The 14,354-nt window shown below is 43.2% G+C and overlaps 1 protein-coding gene across 1 annotated transcript in view; it reads right to left on the bottom strand.

The window, feature by feature from the left end:
- Positions 1 to 14,354, bottom strand: part of PTPRG (protein tyrosine phosphatase receptor type G) — a 404,579-nt gene that overhangs the window by 168,097 nt on the left and 222,128 nt on the right. The window lies entirely within an intron of this gene.

A 14,354-nucleotide genomic window follows, 5' to 3' on the forward strand; every position in this document is an offset into this window, starting at 1 on the left:
ACGTGCTTTTCATACTCACAGTGTTTAACAGCTCTAGGCAGCAATTAGTTTGTAAAAGATAAAACAGTAGGTAACAGTGAAAGTATAATTTTTCCTGACCCAAAAACTGTTCACTAAAGAAAACTAATTCAACTGACTGTCAGACAACCCTTTTCTGCTGAACTGGGGTAAAATTCAACACTTCTCCTTCCTCAAAACTACACTTCCACAGCTAGGTACTCTTTCAATTGGAGCACAATCAAAGCTGCTTTTAAATACTCATATCGAGGGGTATCACAGTCAAGTCAGGCTAGTCTTTTACCCCAGCATGCCCAGTGCAGTCTCCTGGTAGGAGATAACCACCAGAACAGCACTAGCACAGTTAGACGCTGCACCTTCACGTTGCAACAGTAAGCAGTGACTCTCAATCACCTCATTTGCCTCTCAGTCGACTGTGAACCCAAAGGCCCCAACAAGGTTTTACATTTAAACCGTGCATTTCCGAACTCAGCACACGCCCCGGTGCCAGCTAGGGCAAAGCCCCCGACCTGCCTGTTCCTGTGCGTTCAACAGAGCCGGCAAGTACAGGCAGCTCGCAGACACTGGGGGAACCAGCCGGCGTGCAAAGCCACATCTCTGCTCCCGCTCAGCTCACCACCTGAGACGATAATGCCCGTGATTATGTGGCTATCTCTAAAGGGAATAAGTGAATCCATTAGTCAACTTACGGAAACACTTGCAGTTAAACAAAAAAAAATGCATGTGCTTTGAGAAGGGTGAACCCCTGAGTGTTTAACTACAGCTATATCCTATTGCAGTGCAGAAATACTGAATTATAGAAACAGTAAAACTTATCTCCCCAAGCTGAAACTGAGTGTGTTACCAGGACTTTTATGGGTGCACAAAACAATCTTAATTATACCACGACTTTTATAGGTGCACAAAACAATCTTAATTATACACACACACACACATATATATACAAATAAATGAGAAGGAATGTACACCAAAATCACTTACTAGATATTAGTCACAATTCTTGAAAGGGCTACGATGCTTCTGTTTCAACCACACTAAGTTCTTTAAATTGAGATACCGAAACCTCTTCAACATCATTAACCTGGACTGAAAATAATCAATAAATAATCATTTTATGTGTAAGTATGAAAGGCAAATGCCTAACACATTAATTGTGAAACCCCTTTCTGTACTAATGGTTGCCATAACCTGAGGGATCGATTCCATTATGGATATTTACACAGTGACCTATTAGGAATACACGGAAGTATCATTTTTTACATTGATTACCCATCCTTAAAACAGATAGTAATGTATACTTAAATGCATGGATTGCAAAAATCATTTTTAACCTTTATTACATACTCTTTGTTGAAAAGGAAATCGTTTGAGCATCATGGTATGAAGGACACAACTTCAATATATGTCTTAAGAACGGAGGACAAGCTATGCAATTACCAGTGCATATATGCCATAAAAACAAAAAACAAACAACCCCCCCAACTTCCCTTATATTTTTAATACTTGGGCAAGTGAGAGCTACTTAAAATACAGATATCTGCAATCTGAACCTGAGCAAACAATATTGACATCACCAGGGATCTCGAAAATAAACACATATTAAACTTTTACAAGTTGCATCTTCTTTTGCAAATGCTTGAAGCAAAATCCCCCTTCAGAGGAGCTCCTGCAGAAAACTGCATCAACTCCAATAAGCACCCCCTGTGCTGGCACCACTGCTTTTGCATTTGACAGACTTGCCCAGCCTCAAGTTTCCACTGTAAATAGCAGGGTAACAGGGGAAATAACTGCAAATCCAGCCAGGAGCCCCATGAATAGCTTAAAGGTTATCAGGAAATGCCTGGCGTGGAGAACTGCCTCTGTCAGCTCACCGGCCTCCACGTATAGAGGTCAATGGTGATGAAATACTATATCCCTGCCGAGGGGAAACGAACGTTACGGGCCTGACGAGCAGAATCACCATTATTTGTGTGTACCTGGAAAAAACGGAGCAAATTTAACCAGGGACAGCGGCGCCTTTGTGCAAAGCACCGAACGCGCAAAGCCTGGTTATCTTTAGGTTAGTTTTGCAACCGAAGAGGAAAAAGGGATTTTTCTCACTGTGCAGTTGCTCTACAAAGAGCTTTCACGGGGGAAAGAGAAGGAAATAAAGTGAAAGCTTTAGTGCGTTTAAAACAAGCTGTCACCAGGTTAACCGAGCGCCCAAGAAGGTGCGTCATACCTGCTCCGAGCAAACCCGCTTAGCAATGATCAAATCAACTCCCCGCGTCGCAGACAGGCCCGTCATCCCTAAAGGCCATCTCCGTGGCTGTCACCGAAAACCAGGGGTCTGGCCCCCCTCGCACGAGCCTCGCGCCTGGCAGGTAAATTGAAGGTCCTATTCAAACAGCAGCTTCTTGCCAGGGGTGATCTCTTCCTCCATCTTTCACGCCATAAAGCAGCTTAAAGCGAACAAAACCTACCGGGTGGAAAAGCGTTGAACCTTCTCGCCCCCCCGGCGAGCCCAGAGGCGGTGTGACATGGATCACTCCCGTCGATACTGGGAGACGGAGGCAGGAATAATCCCTTCGACAGCTTCACGGAGTGGCCACTGCATGTCTTGCCAGCCCTTTATTAGAAGCTGGAATCTTTTTTCTTTTTTGTAAGATAAATAGGCTTTTTTTTCCCCCAACACAAGCATCTCTCTGGCTAGAGACAGCACGTGTAGGCAGCACAATCACGGAAACAACACTTGCCCCGCGTTCCTCCGGCCCTTCACAGCGGCCCTCGTCGAAAATGAAATTTCCGGTCCAATTTAAATTCTTTTAAAATACACGCTTTTGGGAGAATCTGGTGAGCCTACCTAGAGGAGCACAGAGCCAAATCTCCCGCTGCATTTACGGACGTTTGTGCACACTCCTTATCTGCATGGCCGTTATTCCAAGCATGCCCACGCTATCCTCGTGTCCTGCGCTGGGCATCACAGGTCAAGAAATAATTCCCCAGCATCTCAACAGAGATGTGGACGAAGAAAATAGGTTAACAGGAAAAAAGAGCATTAATTTTAACTCAACCACTTTTTGGCATTATTAGCAGGGTGAACCTCAACCTAGAGAAGCACAGAAATCTCTTCAGCGCCTGGCTCCCCCTCCTCTGCTCAGCGCAAGGGCTGCAGAGCTAGTGCCCTGGGAGCTTCACGTTTGAAATGTCTTCTGCAGAAGACACCCTGCCGTCCTCAGTACTGCAAACTCTCAAACCTGCTCTGCACAAGGCACCAGCTTCATCTTCTGAACATCCTTTCTTTCTAAGGCATAAGTAAACAGAACTTCCCGAGCCTCCTCCTTCAGCAGTGGTGGTAGCTACATTAAAACACAGTAAACGAGGAAGGACCGATAACACCGCAATGAATGTGTTATCTTCAACCCCAGGTTGCTATAACTTTATAGAAGTAAAGAAATGAACTGAAGAACAGGCTTTAAATACCGTTTCAAGGATAAGGTATCGATGTATTGATCTCCTGAGTGCTATTTGCAGATGGCTATCTCTGGGTGTCAGGTGAATTCATTCACTGCTGGAAAGACAAACCAGGTTGTCAAGGCCTGAAAATCATCCTTGCTAATTATTTCTCTCCCACTATCCTTTCCAGCTCCAACTTCTGGCTGCTGCCAAATTATCCCTCACAGTGGTTACCAAAACAATGTTTTCTTTTATCGTATTTAATTACAGTAGGAAAACGCCTGAAGTAACTGAAACAACTACAGCAGTATCATGTCACACTCGATCACATTTAGGTGTTTCACTACCTCAAATTTTAAGCAGGCCAAAATGGTTTGCTAGGAAGCCTTCTTTGAAATGAGAGCTTGCCTTTCTTCTACTGAAAGTATTAATTTCCTTTTGCATGTTCTCATTCCCAAGCCCCTCAGAGCCAAGTCCCACGTTTGGCTCTCACGTTTCATATATATTTCATATTTCCTTTCTTTCAACTGGAACAACACAACAGCTCGAGCTGAAATCACTCAGAAATTGCTGGGTTTGGTTTCTTGAAAGCCCATCGTGTAAGCGTCTCGATCCTGCACCCTGGACAAGCAGCAGCTTCCCCCAGGGAACGGGGCGGGTGGCGCGGCACGGGCAGCCCGGCCCCGCAGCGGGCGCGTTTTGCAGGAGGAACATCCAGTTTGAGCTTTGACCAGCTCGAGTCTGGGTCCTGCTGCTACTGAACTGACTGCAAAATCACCGCTCAGCGGGAGGGTGACGGGCCTCGCGGAAACGGCACGCCAGCAACGACGGCAGCTAGCCTTGAACCCGGCGTAGCGAGCAGCACATGGTTTTACCGTCGGCGTCCGACTGGATTGAAGGTAGCTACGTCAAGTGTTTGCTGGGGGCAAAGGCCCCCCGAAATTTTCCTATTTATATGAGGGAAAGAAGGGGAAAGTTAGATGACGTTGAGAGGAGAAAGACGCAGCTAGGGATTTTTGGATGGGCGACTCCATTTATGTTCGGGAAATAATGGGTTTTATTTTTACTCTGAAATTTCATCTTTTGAATGCAGCTCATTACACGGGCGCTCACATTTCTGCCTCCCAAACAGAATGAGACCTCTCAAGCAAAGAATTTTAAATGAATCTTTTCTAAAACCTTCCCGTTATCTCCAATCTCCTATTTTGAACTGGATGTAATGACATTTCTTTTTCTTATGGGATATTATGGTCTTGCCTGGTATGTGCCACCACAAGATTAAATGTGTCACTCAAGTCTCAGCAAGGCACCTTCTCCTCAAGAGCACCCATCTGCCCTAGGAGGCTCTGGACCTCAGAGAAATGAGAACAGAATTTCCCCCTTAACCAAGGGTGATAAGAAACTGAAGAAAAGACGTTTGTTCTTCTTTACGGATGATTTCTGCCATTTTGGCTATTCATCTGTGGGTCGTTCTGCATTTTAAGAAGGTAAACCTGCTCCTCTTTGGGAAGCCTCGAGCACTGCATGCAGGCATCAAGCACCAAATTTGTTATCTCTGCTGGAGGAACTGCCACCCTGAAGGAATGGAAGGACTTGACATTAGAATAAAAATCACCAGGAATCAACTGGAATCATTCTTATGGCACCCCAGTTGAGAGAGAAAGCAAATGCAAACAGTATTCTAGGTACACACACTTCAAAACAGAGTGTATAATTAAAAGCTCTATAAAGGCAAAAGCGACAAAATTCAAGAAAGCCTTATGTAGTCCATCCCCGCCAGGATCAAGTCCCAAAGGTCCCTTTTCCCTCTGTACCCGGGAGACGTGTGATAGATCTCAAGCTACCACGTATTTTTAACTCTCAAACTGCATTTACCACCCTGGGCGAGCGAGCAAGCTGGCTCTTCGCTCTCCACCCTTATTTGGTGTCTGTTCAAAACCTCGTTTTCCCACAATCCCAGAGAAGAACGATTCATCCTTCACTTATTCAGGAGACAGTTGCAATCTTCCTTTCCTGGACAACTAGCAGCCCCCTCTGGGGACACAAACACTCTTTTGGCAGACCACGTGCCGTCTTCTGTGCTCGACTAACTATTAACAAACTGTTAGCCCATCGTGGGGAGAAAAGCTCTTTCCCACCTGCTAATGCTATTCCAAATTCTGGTGCGAAGTCAAAATTTAGATTTCGTACCAACGTGTAAATCAGGACCTATGTTTTACAAAAACTCTTCCCCGTCAGTGGGCAACGATCTCCAAACCCTCTTTGCGGGACATGGTAACAAAAATCTTCCTGTCGAGGGAGCGAGCGACCTGGAGGGAGCCAGGAAACAAAATGAGCTGCAGATTTCCTGGAAATATGAGCCAGTTTTGCCTCCCTTCTGAAATGACAGGATAAAGCACAGACCCCTTTGAGGACAGCCAGCCTGGATGGGACGGAGACAGAAAAGGACTTTGCTGGCTTCTCAAGGCATGTGCTGAAAAGCCCAACTAAATAGGGAATCATGATTTTTGCTTATTAGGCTGGGTAAAAAATGTAGGGAACAAGAGGACACGTGTGCTGGGATATGACTGATTTTCCCCCAAATCATTTTTTCTTTAAAGAAAGCACTGTATGTCTTGAAGCATGAGCAAACTCGTATCTTTTTCTCTTTCCCAACGGCTTGATTGCTTTTTCATTCCTACCAGACAGTAAACACTTGCAGTGCTTTACATCCCTTTTCAGTTTCAGTTAACCTTCCCATCCTGTCTGGAAATACAATGCCTGTGAACTGGGGAAATCACAGGGACTATATTCACACTGCTGCCTGATCTCTTACATCATGTGAAGTTTTATTAGGGAAAAAACAAAGCAATTCATTGCGGCGAAGTCTGCGGTTGTATCGGCAGCAGCGGCACTGCTGTAGCACAGAGCGGGAACTCTGCTGGCAGAGGCGTTGCAAAAGCCCAGGAAAAAGATACACTCTGCCCCAAAAAGCTGTTAAACCAAATACAAAAGGCAACGGAGGGATTCAGTTGAAAGGGCATGAAAGAAGCTCAGCATTGTAATACCGACTGGCACAGTCTGCAGTGAATGCGTTTTGCAGCCTACCACCCAAAAGAATTAAAAGCCTTTTGGTGACCTTCCTTGTAAAATCAGCTTTAATCAAAACTTTCCTGGACCCATGAATAACCAGACAGCAAGACGCATCTTCCTTTTTGGTCGATGTGAGCTTTTGATCATCATCATTCAGAGAACATCTTTAACATGCAGTTTAACAGAACTAAAGTAAACCTGAATAAATGTACCAAGTTTTCTGACTGCAAATGTGCCTGATGCAATTTATTCTCTTGGCATGAAATTATGGTAACTGTTTAGAATTCTTTAGGAAAAAAAAACACAAAAATACAATCAGTAGAACAACAGTATAATAGACATTATCTAATCTAATAAATCATTTCCTGCTTGCTGACTTAAATCACGATTAACATTGGTGAACTCTATTCCCACCGTTTCAGACCCAGTGAAAGAGCTTCCATGGGAAATACTGGCAGACAAACTACCAAGAAGCCCATTAACTGTATTAAGGTTTTGTTTTGTTCTTTTGTGTGTCAAGGAAACATTATCACTTCTTAAAACATTTGTGCAATGTTTCTTGTTTTTGCCAAATGTTATCTACCTTTGTTATTTCTAGAGGGCCTATTGGAATAGCTACTAAGGGTCACACATCTCAAGAGGAAGACATTCCAAAGTCCCAGGACTACCACACTTGCCTGAAGGAAAGAAGCAGGGCTGAGCACTTAGCAAATATCTTTCTTAATCACTGAACTAGGACCTTTTGGTACTGCTGACACACAGAGCACTGCATGCGAACACATCCAATGGGTATACTCAGAGATTTTCCCTGAAAAAACTTCCGTCTGTGCCTGGGTTCCAAAACGTAAAAAATTATGAACTGTTAACTTTGAAAAAATTGGCTCCTTTCAAGACTGGAGTGGCCAAACACTTTCATTTGGGAACAATAATCCAGGTTCTCCAGATCAGTGTCCTCCAATAGTTGCAGGAACAAGTTCTTCTCTGCGGTGCTAGTGAAGCCCTGGTATCTAGCCATACTGAAGTAGGTGCTTCTGGCTAGGATGAGTTTGCACAGAAGGATGCTAAGGTTCAGCTGACTTCTCACCTCACCTCTAACTTGGGTCAGAAAGCCTTGGTGCACCAATTGAACAGCCTTCTTACCCGGGTAACCTCTCCTCACCACCATGGGTGACAAGAGGCACACCGGGTGGTACCAAGAAGAGTCCCTGTTAAAAGTCCCCTTGAGTCTATCCAGCCCAATCTTGTCCCTTAGCTAGGACCAGATGGAGTCACAAAAAGAGACTTCCTCATAATGAAGTGCTCCTGCCTTGCAGAGGCCAGCCAAATATTCTTGGGTAGCCGCCTAACACAGCGAAGCAGGAGAAATAGCTACCACCTACTGCCCTCCTCCTTCCTCTCCTTTAATCAAGTACTCCAGAAGATCAGAAGTTAGCAAGCTCCTGCACATACTTGTTTCTTTTCCTTTTCTCACTACATTGAGTGCCCAAAGTTACTGCCAGTAAACTCTCTGGCCTAAGTCTCCAGTAAGCTCTGCAGTACGAAAGCTCGCTGTTACAGCAGGAGGGAGAGTCGCCCATTTTTCTCACTCAGACAACCCCACATTTCAAGCAACAATCCTATTGAATCTGCTACCTTTCATTAAAGTAGCTCTTATAACTCTGTCAAATTCTCCAACCTTTGTATTGATTTTTCTCCTATTCAAAATAACTCTCCTTTACAACAAGAGCTAGCTGTCAGCCTCTTATCTCTTACTTTCACCCAGTCTGATCCTCCTTCTCCTGGCCAGTCTTTCCAGATTCCACTTAATCATGTGGAAAATCGGGGATTTATGTTAGGAGGAATGTACAACTCTAAGCTCATCATTAACATATTGTAATTGCAGTGTAGTGCTACTGGCTCAGACCTTTTCAACAAGACAGTGGGAATTCTTTGGGAAAAACAGGACATTCCCATCAAATACAAAAAGAGTTGTACCTGGTTCATGCTACTGAATAGTTATTGCAAAATACAACTCTAGATGCCTTCTAACACTTGCATCCAGCTCTGGAAATTACTAGGGCCTGGCAGGCAATAGGAAGAGCCATAAAAAACAAATGGCTGTTACTTCCCTAAATTTTGTCTAGGTCTCCACACAAACACTCCCAAGGCGCACAAAGCTCTCCACTAACCATATTTTAATTTCAGACCATCCTCTCATGTTCCTTCTTAATTATCATGGGGCATTCACAGAAAAGATCAGCCAGATGGAGATTAAATATTTCACTACTACAAGATGAAGCATCCTGCACTAAAATGGAACCTTGATTGCAATAAAGTCATTAATGAAAATCTCAACCGAATCTCCTGTCACTATATGGGAGGCGCTAAAGACAACCATGAGGAGACAGTGCATCAGCTAAACTAAGGAAAATAAAACAGTAAAATAGACATTTATAAGATGCTTGACTTGCACTGCTCACTCATGGCCTTTGCAGTGCAACACGATGGAAACCCAAACAATCACATGCTTATGTGATAAACTGACCTATTTTATATCTTATAATTACAGCATACTTATTTCCTGATGATGAGGAACCTAAACAAGTCTTAAAAGTGGTGAAAAGCAAAGAGGAAAAGTGGTGAAAAAGTCTGGTAGAAGATAAGGCAGAGAAGCATTTTTAGCTTTTCATCATCTTGTATTTTTCGAGTATTTTATGGCTACCTAGACCCTAGAAGATTGTGTGAAAACTGCAAACAGAAGACTCTCAGAGAACAGTGGAAAAAAACCCTGCAAATTGTCAGATTGAAACAAAAAGGGAAAAAAAATAAATTTGAAAATCCCCAAGCAATCTCTTTGCCTGAATGACTAAGTCAAGTGTGCTGCAAGAGATGCAGACTGAATAAGCAGTGTGTGCAAAATTCCCTGGGAAGTCCAACACAGACATCACGAGCATGAAGACAAGTCCTCACTCAGAGTTTCATCAGCAGCTCTCCTATCAAAGACACCGGGAGCACTAAGTATCCCCATATAACTGCAGATTTGGTCCTTGGAGAGAATATTACAGTCAAATTACTTCAGACAGTCAAAGTGTCTCACCGTGATATATTCCCAATGGCCCTGTTTAAGTCCCTCCATCATTTATTGGCTTCCACTTTGCTACATCCTGCCAGATGGAGGCAAGGAAATTTGAAGAGCAACTAGTAAACGAAATACAAGGAAATAAAACCAGCACTGGCGCTCTTTTTTGCAATTAGTCTTTACTCGTGCTTGAAGCCAACACCAGAGATCTTTGTAAAATTACAATTACCAGATACGCTGGATGCCAGAAATAATAAACCCAGCTTCAACACAGTAACATAGTATGTTAGTCCACTCCTGGAAATCAAGAAAACATACTGTGGCATGTTCTTCTTTTACTATGTCAAAAAAAGCACAAAAACCGAAACAGACTTACAAACACAGCAAGTGTGAAATTAAAGGGTGAAAAAAAGTTCCAATTTTAACATTGAAAGGTGTACATTCCTTGCCTCCACAGACAGATAAAGGATTGGACACACACCATAGATGACTCCAGGCATGATACAAAGAATAAATATTCAGGATAAACTCAAAAAATCATTAACTAGTCTCTATTTATTCCCAGCAATAAAAATTTTCATGCATTGAGTACCACACATTTCTTCTACATTAATGACACAAGTTGTCTCTGTCCTCTGTCTGCCATAACACAAAATACGAGGATTTAAGTGATAGAAGTATGAAAGCACAAGGTGATAAACTTTGGCAAGGAGATCTGAGCATTCAACTTAGAGAAACTAGCTCCAGACAGCACTGAAGTTAGTCTTAGTTTGTACATTCAAAGGGAAAAGGAAGAAAATCAAAGAAGTAGCAAAAACAAAGATAGCATTAGAACATGGAAAGCCTTCTAAGACACATGCTTAAGGGAAGGCATGAATTGCTAATGCAAATGATTGTTTATAACAGTAATTTAGTGAAATGAATCAATCAACATAAAAACTGGTTAGTCAACATGAAAGGGCACTGGCTCTTCATTTTCTACTGGAATGGTTTGTGGGCTTTTTGTTTTTGTTTCTTTTTCAAACGGAGAAGAACTAGAGCTCTCCAACAACATGCATGCTGGAGCTTGTGGGTACAAAAATCACACTACGACTTCAGAAGCCAAGCTGATGTTCCTGTTACCAATTTGGCCTAGACAGCACAAGATTGTTCATGTAAGATTACAGGAATGAGGTCTCTACGGCGTACTGCAGTATGGTCCTTGGAATAAGATTCTCATTTACTAAATAAATTACTGTATATTACTGTATAATGGTGTTCACATTATAACTGACAATTAGCGCCATTAAAGAGAAAGCTCATAAACAGCCAAAGCTCACATCAAATTAACACAGTCATGATTAAAATCACTCTTCTGATTTCTGCTCTTCATAGAATTAATCAGCATTTTGCATGAAAATGAGTATGAGGCAGCTAAAAATCACAGTTACGCTAGGACAGTGGGACTGAAAGCAGCTAGCACAGCACTGCCGCATCAGCTGCAGCCACCCATGAAATACTAAGTGCGCAGGTTTGCCTCCTGCTTGCAGGCAGCTCGGACGGTGCCCTCCACCCGAGCCTCTGAGCAGGCAGAGCTGCTCACCCATGTGTCCACGCTGGGGATTAAAGTGCTGCAAGTACTATTCTTGGCTCTAATGAGGGAAACCTGGGTTCTCTCCTGGCCTGAGGGAAGCTCTTATGCTTTACTGGCATTTTGTCACTTCAACATTTAAATGGTTTCTAGAGTTTGCATGTTCATTTATACCGCTTCAACTTCAGAAACAAAAAGAAAAACCCGAGCAAGTATAACTGAGAAGAAGAGTAGCAAAATACAAAGGAATCAGCAACTCATTAAAATGTAGAGAATGCAACATTAACAACTTTTCTTTAGTTGAAGAATAAAGGAGAGAGATGTTTTAAACTGGCACAGAGCCCACGTCCCCCTTATCAGAATTAGTGCCCCAATCTCACAGCAACACACAAACAGTGCCACTTTTATCTTCAGCCACATAGCGCTCGTTACCGGCCTTGCCCAAATGACAGTGCTAAAACGGGAAGAAGGAGGGAAAAAGATTGAGACATCAGGTCAGCGATGACCAGGCCTGGTATCACGAACTGAGACAAGGACATCTCTGTTCATAGAGGCAACTATGACAGCCAAGCTCGTCATGGTTTCATAGGGCTTCAATAGCAGCAAGGAGAATATAATGAACAAATAAGCAATCAAGACCACGTAACGATAGAGACCTTTTAAAAATACCCTTACATACTAAGTATTGCAAAGCAATCACAATATGCTACATATGAATAACAGTACTGCAAGATAATATGCCTTTGATCTGACATGCCTTTAAAGTAGGAAACAAAAGGACATTCTCATATATCTTACCAACTAATTTAACATATAAATCACAAAAATATATGATCCAGATGGACTTCAATGAAGGAAACCAATTAACATAGACAGTCTTACCATCTGACACATTAGTTGTAATAATAAAAACCAAACAACATGGTCAAACAATAATGCTTTGTATTATATCTGACATTTCTAATTAGTTTCTTCATCCTCTTCAAGAAAAAAGACTAGCAGCAAGCATTTTGTTTCCCAGAGGACAAAACATCTAAACTTCACGTGGATACAGAGTGAAGTCTATGGATGAAGCTGATCTATCCGCATTCCCTTGGGATGTGCTTTGGAACTAATGGGTTTTGCATAGTCTACATCTGGTTTCACAACTAGGTTCAGAAAATGTTTGCTTTCAACTGCATTGCTGCTCTAACTGCTGCAGACCAGGAACGCCAATACCTGTGCACTTAAACGCCTTACCTGTATCCACAGACTCAGGGCAATCAGATTGATTTGGCCTTTGCTTTCTGTAGGATGCCGTTTTTTCCTTTCTACAGCTTTCGTACAAATGCCACTTCTCAAATGAAGTACAATATTCTGGCACCGACCTCCCATCGTCAGGCAATTAGGGTTGCATCACACAGTTGCGGCCTGAACTACAATTAGCATTACAAATTAAAAGCTGTGCCATGCACACACATACAGTGACTTTTTGAGAGGTCTAATCCCAACTGTAAGGACTGTTTTTGTACATATCAGCAAGAGGAACACTGTTCCATCAACTTACACCTACTGAACATTCTGAGCATCCTTTAAAATCCACACATGAAAATCCTTTTCAGCAGATGGTTTAATAAAGTAGATTGAAATTTGGAATTCCTGGGCAGGAGGTATGTAGCATCACACTGGGGAATGCCATGATTTAGAAACTGCTCTTCCTTTTAAAAAAATAAATAAAGGAAAAGCCATGGGAATTCTGCTAATGCCATCATGCTCAGAAAGGTCAGAGTTCAGACATCCGTGTTCTTGCAATGAACACAACTTGCTGAAAATTACATTTTCATTATTAGAATTAAACCCATCTGATATAGAGAATTGTTGCGCACAGTATTCATAAAAAATGGTGACCTAAATTCAGAAAGCCAGGCTCCTCTTTCTTTCCCCCCGCCTTAAATTTTAAAGCAGAAAAAAAAATAGTATTCCAAACGACTGAAAGAAAAATAAAGACAAAAAACAAACTTATTCCTTAAGAACTTGCTTTTTCTCCAAAGTAAAATAACTTTAGTTCTTCAAGCTAGCATCAAATAGCCTTGGCATCACAAGAAAGGGTCTGTGAAGTGGAAATACTATTTCTGACACAAACAAGCAGTAGAGCCCAGGGTCCTCTACTACCTCCACTCCCTCCAATTTCCAAAGAGGAGCTGACTGGCTCTGTAGAACTCCTGAGTGCTTCTTCTACAACCCCAAAAGAGTGGTTACAAACACCAGTACCGTCATCTGAGAGAGACAGGGTGGCACGAGAACATTTGGGCTTTTGCTCTGTGCGTGCAGGGGAGACCAGGCATGGGAAATCACGGCCCCACCAAGCTGCCAGCTGTTGCAACGGTTCGTGAGAAAAATCCCTGCCTCACAGACTCTCATCCCACCTCAAGGAGTCAGACAGAAGTGGGAAAGGAAAAGATGGTTTCTCATTCATGTGACAGGGGAGCTGGAGCAAAAAGATGAGAATGGTGGTTGTCAGTGAAGCACAGGAGCTGGCCACAACCTCCCTTGGTAACTCCCAGGTAACATTGGCCTGGAAATACGCAAAACCTTGCGTATAAAGTAAAAAGCAGCAACAAACTAACACAGCAACCAGATCACACTGCACACAGACCCAGAGCTAATGGGCACCATCCAAGACCCCACCACGCTAGGCACCACGGCAGCCAGGACACAAAGGTTGTCCCCACCATCCAAGCAATGCCTTGGTGCTCAGCTGCAGCTGCAAGGACCCTCTGCCCTGACCTCGGCCATGCTGGCAAGGTGCAGTGCCCCAGCTGAGCCCTTGCTCCAGCAGCAGTACAGCCTTCAGCATCAACAGCTCACAGTGCTGGGATGGGAGCTGTTTGTGCAGGTCTATCCCAATGTACTGGTGGTACAAGACGAGCAACAGCAGCTGAATGCAGACAGGGAGAGGGTTGTACGCGTGCAAGGAACTAGTACCAACAAAAGACGGCAGGCTCTGCACAACGGCTCCCAAACTGCAGCTAGTTGCTTGTTTGCAAGCACCATGGGAAAGAAAAGATTTGGAGGAGGATGAGGTCACTTTGTGGATATTTGCAAGGAGATCTTCCCACACATGAAAAGCTTATGGGAGAAACCAGAAAAGTGGCTGTTTGAAACTTAACCCATGGGACGTAAAAGCTGGCAAGGCAAGCAAAGCAGAGCTCAAAGCTGACA

Source organism: Rhea pennata, chromosome 12 (assembly GCF_028389875.1).
Source record: "Rhea pennata isolate bPtePen1 chromosome 12, bPtePen1.pri, whole genome shotgun sequence".
Lineage (NCBI taxonomy): Eukaryota > Metazoa > Chordata > Aves > Rheiformes > Rheidae > Rhea > Rhea pennata.